Here is a 7,007-nt window from a genome sequence, read left to right as displayed (position 1 = left end):
GCACACACCACCGCTCCACTATAACACCCACCCATGGAAGAACCTGCAGAGGCACAGAGGCGGAGGGAAGTTGAACACAGGTAGAGATAATAGTCAATCAGGCAGGGAATTGAGCTCACTAAATGGCGGGTTAGCATCCTAAGGCTCCTATAGCAAAATAGCACAAGAAATCTATTCTTTCCTATGTCTCAGGGCTGGAAACACTGACCAAAATGTGCCTGGTCTTGGAAAGACAGGGCCTCTCTTACCTGATCAGCTTCTCACGGCTACAGGCACCTCTGCCTCGGCCCCTGGATTGTAGGACCATGACTATCAAGAGGAGAATCCTTCTTCACAGTTCTCTGGGTCCCTCTGAGTTCACGTGGCATTTTCCTCTCAAAAATATCAGTCCTCTTGGATTCAGACCCCACCCCTTTCTACCATGTGCTCTGATTAACTGTGTCTGCAATGGCCTTATTTCTAGGTAAGGTCACTGGCCTGGTTTGTTATTGTTGCTGGGATAAAACACTCTGGGGGAGGGATCATCAATCCTTTCCCTTGTAGGGAAATTTAGGCAACAGGGATGTGAGGCATCGGTTCACATTCATGGTCAAGAGCAGAAAGAATAAGTGTGTGTGTGTGTGTGTGTGTGTGTGTGTGTGTGTGTGTGTGTGTGTGTGCTGCGTCTGTACTGGCACAGTCTAGGACTCTCTACCTAGAGAATGCTGTCACCTGCAGTGGGCTGAGTCCTCCCACATCGGTTATCAATCAAGACTGTCCCTCACAGGCTAATCTGATCTACAAGAGTCCTCAGACCATACTCTCCAGGTCACTCTCCAGGTGACCCTTGTTGTGTCAGGTTGACACTTAAGACTAGTCACCACAGCCACATATGTAGGTGCCGGGTTCAGGATGGGAAACACACCTCTTTGGGGTGGGAGGTACAGTTGAGCACAAAATATAACCTGGAAATGCTGCCAGTCGGAGTGAGTCACTGAGTTGTAGTTCACTGCCCTACAATGTTAGTTTTAAAGAACACAGACGAGGAATGAAGCATCTGTCAATGAGCCTTTTCTCAAGCAATTGGCAAAATAAAGATTTGAATCCCCCACCCCGCCATAAAAGTTGGTGAGACACCTTAGCCTGTAAGCCAAATCAAACTGCCTGCACGGCATGAGATAACCCAAGAGGGTCATGATTTAGACACATCTGGACATACCCAGTCATGGGGGGATGGACCGACAAATATTATCTCCCTGGAGCTGTCTAGACCCTGAGAGATTGTGTTGCCAAAGAAACTCATGAGTAAAATAACCTGGGACCAGCAGCTAAGCAGGGAGCTACTACTTATGAGCCCTCAACATAAAATAGCAACTCTGCCTTAAGGGAAATAAAGACTGCTTTGCTGTGAGCCAACTATGAGTGACCATGGCCTAAGAACACAGATTCAGGTTACCCTGGATGACAGGACCTACTGAGGAAGAGGTGATGATGAACTTTTAGAAACATGGGGGAAATGTCCTAAATCAGTACATTGTCTGGTTACATGGGTAGGGACATCAGTCGGGTGGGTGGTGGTGATGTGGAAAAGTCTCCTCTGTAGGTTTCATGTGTGCCTGGGGACATCCTTAGCTTTAGGGTTGGTGGAAGCCAGAGGTCTGCCTAGCTTAGAGACACATCCCAAGAAGCTGATCAGCTGGTCATGAGGATGTTATGTAGGTAACTTACTATTAATGGGCTAAGGAGATCCCTGCATGGTTTGGGAACAGAGACTACAGCTTTCCATAGCTCACGGTCATGACATTCCTGTTGGCCAAGGTGATGCCATCTGCAGGATCTACTCCACACAGATACACATTCTTCAGTTAACCCCTGGGCTCGGTCCTGTGAGCTCACAGCTGGATTATAGAAATGCCTTTGAAGCTTAGGAAGAAGTTGTGAGAGCTTGGTGAGCTCAGCCCCAAGGCAGGGTTCGCTGGGCTTTTCCCAGCTCTCCACAAAACCTTCTCCCCTGGGTGGGCAAGCCCCTGTTAAAGGTCAAAGGAGCAAGAAAGGCAGACAGACACTCAGTGGCCCCAAGTCCCATCTTCATGCATACAGGGATGGCGTGAGCTCTTGAGCAGCCCCAGACCCTTAACCCTGTACAGAGATAACACACACACACACTCAAGGATGTGAGTACACACGCTTGTGTTTCATCAGAATAATGTCAGGATACCCCAGGACGCCGTAGCCATAATTAACTTGCTAGAGTCTCTCCCCTAAGGACATAACTGGCTGGTAGAATTTTTGAGTTTCCTCCATACTGAAGACAGCAGTGTTGACTCCCCATGCCAGCGCTATACTCTATTACCCAACGTAACCGTGAACTACGAAGACAGGATTTTTCTCCAGATGTGTGCCCAGGCCCCATGAAACTGCATAAGCTGTGTACTCATACCTACAAGCAAACATTTAGGGTCCTCAATCTCGTCGCTCTCTGAGATCTAACCTCTGGTTGTGAGAAAGTGTTTGAGGCCCAGAGACCATCTTCAATTCTGGAAGATAAAAATGATTTCTCATGCTCCTGCAAACAAAGGCATGAGCTCCTACTTCAGCCAGAATCACAGTCACACCAGATGGTCACTGAGTTCTTCTGCTCAGACACTTTGACCCTTCAGCACAGACATCACAACCTTGGAGGGCATGCTGCTTATTGGTTTTCTTTCTGTCTGCTCTCCAGCATGGTCTTTAGAATGGCATCTCACTGAAATTTACATAGGATAGCTGGCAATGAGTGACATGCTCAGGCCAGTGGTGACCAGGGATCTTTGCATGCAGAGGGTTGCCACCACCTGGCTTTCACTTCCCATTTTCCCAGACAACACCACCCCCCACACACACACACACAACATATCCCCTACCCAGAGGACACGAGACACAGCACATAGGAAGTGGCACATTCTCTGGCTTGAACAGCTCCTCCACATTTCTCTTGGAGGGAACTTAATTTCCCAGCACTCTTCCCCAGAACATTCAAGTCCTGTCAACAGAGCTAGACGAGAGCAGAAACCTAACAGAGGTGCTCTTTTTATTGCAAGGACATGGCAGTGAGTTTGGAGGTGTCTTTCAGAGGAACTCAATTATCTGATCAGTCTTGGAAGCCCTGAAAATGTGGAGGGGCCCATTGGCACCAGAGCCTGTCTTTCTGAATCTATGGGCAGCAAGTCAGAAGACAGACAACTCCCAATAGCCCTCGAGAGTTGGGATGTGGGGGTCAGCATAAAAGTAATGGCCTGTGTGGTAGATGGGCCTAACTGGAGCTGGGCCCCTCCTACAGGAAGCTTTGAAAATGGATTCCTGGCCAGTAACAAAGTGTAGTACAGGAGAGAGGGGTTCACTTCTGCTTATCTCGGAGTCAGGAAGAAGAGGTGAACAGAGATCCTCACGTGCAGCAGGAAACCCCAAAGCTGGTGGTTCTGGTGGCCATTGGCAAGCTGCTCCTGGGGTCCTGTGGGGGTGGTCCTCTGTGTAGGCAGCCCCCTTCTTAGAAGAGGGAGAGGCACTGAGAGAAGCTGTAGTCCTCATATTGTAAGTTGTCCCTCTCAGAAGCCCAGTGAATCGGGCAGATGGCTCACCTGAGCAGGAAATTAGGTCGAATGTTCTACAAGACACATGGGCCAAGCCTCGGCATGGTGTCTCATCCTGAGCACCCAGGGACATGGTTTCTCCTCTCGGTAGCAATGCTATAGCACACACTGTCTCTTCACGTGCTTGTAAGAATTAACCGGGGTGGGACACCACAGGCACCGGAGTCGATCTGAGACCGTCCCTCACCATTGTGGAGTTATTCATAACCTTACAAAGCCCAGCTGGAAACAGCTCAAGCTGCTTCCCGAGGTGAGGTTTGGTGGTATCCACTGAGCTCCAATCCTGCTGCCGCAGAGGGCTGGAATTTGGGATGATGTGAGCGTGTGATCCTCTTCGTTGTGAGAAGGGTACATTCTGTGAGATGGAGACCCCTTAAGGCAGCTACATGACTCTCTCCTGGGTGGCTGTCTTTCAGAGAATGAATCACCACCTGTTCCTTCCAGAAACCCGACCAGTATGTCTCAGCTGGAAAGTACCATGGCTTCTAAAGTGTTCTCCTCCCCGCCAGCAGACATTAGGATGGGAGTCCCAGTCTCCACGGACTCCTGACCCCTCCCAGATAAAAGAGAGTTGTCTTCTGAAACAATGAAGTGCAGGTGAGGTGTGGGCTGGACTGCTTCCCTCCCCTAGAATGAGACAAAGCTGTTTCCGTGGGTGAGTACACCAGTCTCAGCTGCAATCAGGGCACGGAATGTCTGTCTTCCATCCTTCCGGGTATGTCACCTCTATGGACGTGACACCTTTGATTCAACCGTTGTGTAAATCAAAACCTCTTGACCTTTCACTTAAATAAAAGGCAATCACTGGGCTGTCACATTGTGAATAATAGATGGGACCATTATTCAAGAGGCTTCACTCTCTGAGGAACAGGGAGGCTGTTTTTGGAAAATCTATGATAATTATAACTTGGGTTTGTGTGGCATTCAACCCCAAGTCATCTCAAAGCCCACTGTGGTTTTCTAGCAACCTTCCACCAAAAAGAGACAGTCACCAGGGGAACACGTCAGTCGGGTACATTTCCTGCTCCCAGACATTTAAAATCAGCACTTCCTAACAAACCTGCCCATGTCGTTGGACCAACACCTTGACATATTTAAAAACTCTGTCGGTAAAATAAACCTGGCTTAGAACATGAGTTGTGATCAGAAATCTTATGGGAAAGGATACGCCTCAGGTGGAGAAGTTTAGGGGCTTTATGCTAAGTAGAGTCCATACTGCTAGGGTGCTGGTGAAGATTAAATTGCTTAACCCACCCAGAACCACAGAACTTCTCCCCGTTTGGAGATACGCTCTACAAAGGAGAGTAAGACGAGGTCACACTGAAATGACATGCCCAGTCCTCATCCCTGGGGCTGTCGTTAAACAGTACTCAGGACAGAGACACAGAGGGGCCCCTCTATAGGATGCAGTGGAGATGAGAGCACAGGTTCTACAAGCCGAGCACCCAGTCTATGACAGTGTCTTAATTAAGGTGTCTGTGGCTGTGACAAAAACACAGTGACCAAAAAGCAAGTTGAGGAGGAGAGGGTTTATTTGCCTTTTACTTCCAGATCACAGTCCATTATCAGAGGACGTCAGAACAGAAGCTCAAGCAGGGCAGGATCCTGGAAGCAGGAGCTGAGGCATGGAGGGGTGCTGCTTACTGGCTTGCTCCCCAAGGCTTGCTCAGTCTGCTTTCTTATAGAACCCAGGACCACCAGCCCAGGCATGGCACCATCCACAATTGGCTGGGCCCTCCCCTATTGATCACTAATTGAGAAAATCCCTTATAGTTGTAATTCATGGAGGCATTTTCTGAATCGAGGCTCCTTTCTCTATCATGGCTCTAGCTTGTGTCCAAGTTGGCACACAAAATGAGCCAATACAACTGACCCCTTGTCGACTTGACCCATGAGCACATCACTATTAAGCCACAACCCTTCCTTTCTATTTCATCCCTAAGATCTCACATTAAAAACATAACTTTAAAAGTCCCACAGTCTTTACAAATTCAAACACATTAAAATTTCAGTTCCTTTAAAATAGCCAATCTCTTTTAAAATCCAGAGTCTTTTAAAGTCCAACGTCTCTCCACTGTGGGCTCCATTAAAACACTTTTTTACTTCAAGAGGGAAAAATCTTGCACAGACACAATCAAATCATAGCAAAACCAAATTCCAGCCATATTACGGCTGGGATTTACTCTTGATTTTCCAGACTCCTCCAAAGGACCTGGGTCCCTTCTCCAGCTCTGCCCTCTGCAGTACACACAGCTTGTCTTCCAGGCTCCGGCTGGCTCCACTCCACTGTGCTGTTCTTGGTGGTCATTCCATGGTACTGGCTTCTCCAAAACGCTGGGGTCTTGTGTGTGTGTGTGTGTGGGGGGGTGCTGAATAGTGGATGTGCCGGTATGTGGGGACACAGTTGTGGTGGCTGCGGGGCTGGTTAGAAGCTACTAAAGTTCCTGTGGAATCAAGCAGAATTTTGTAAGAACATAATGGATGGTGGGGAGAAAGCCTAGGGTTGCTGTGAAGGCCTTGACACCATGTGTGTCGCTAATATCTTCTGAGGGCCATGAATTTATTGTAAAAAGAGAGCATGCATTTACACTGGGAACAATAAAGGCCATGTTGAGCAGACCAGGGAAGTTTGCTGAGAATGAGGTCAATTTTAGGGAGATCCCTTTGCATGTGCTATCCAAAGCATGCGTGTATTTTACCTACAAGGCTCACTACACTAAGAGCTCCACCGAGATTCCCGAATTCCCGACTGCACCCGAAATTGCACTGGAACTGCTGATGGCTGTGAACTTCCTAGACTGTTAAGTAAAATAAATTATAATAAATGCTAATCTTTTCAGTATTTCATACCTGAGTTCAGGTGGTAATTTTTTGTACATATAGCATGTTGCCTGTATGAAATTGAACCCTAAAGTTAATTGCTGAGCAGATTCCTTCTGTCTTTTGCATAAACAGAGTTGAAATTTGCTTGTTACATCAACAAATTAAGGCCAAGAAATAAACAAATAATGCCAGCTTGTAGGTGGTTTGCTTTCTCCTTTGGATGTGCCCTTTAAAATAATAAGTAATAAAGCAAATCCTGGAATGTAAGCATAAATGAGCATATTCTACAGGTGAAGACAGGACTACGAGTTTTTCATGTTTTTAGTATTTTTAAGAACTAGTCCTGATCTTGCAGTGTCTGAGCATAACTAGGGCTATGCAAATAATTACATGAAAAAACTTAATAACTTAGCCAAACCTTGATTTTTGTACCTCAAAGAACATGAGTTGAAATTTTTTAATGTGTTTTTTTTTTGTTTTTTGTTTTGTTTTGTTTTATAAACTGCAGTATTGTTTAACAACAAAACTGAACAGAACAACAGAGAAACGCTGGGGTTGCAACTGGGCGGAACTCTC

General features: G+C 47.0%; 1 pseudogene; it reads left to right on the top strand.

The window, feature by feature from the left end:
• Positions 1 to 6,085: 6,085 nt before the first annotated feature.
• LOC130863032 (elongin-C-like) lies at positions 6,086 to 6,413 on the top strand (annotated as a pseudogene).
• Positions 6,414 to 7,007: the final 594 nt, after the last annotated feature.

Source organism: Chionomys nivalis, chromosome 20 (assembly GCF_950005125.1).
Source record: "Chionomys nivalis chromosome 20, mChiNiv1.1, whole genome shotgun sequence".
Classification (NCBI taxonomy): Eukaryota; Metazoa; Chordata; class Mammalia; order Rodentia; family Cricetidae; genus Chionomys; species Chionomys nivalis.
This window is presented reverse-complemented; position numbering and strand designations above follow the sequence as displayed.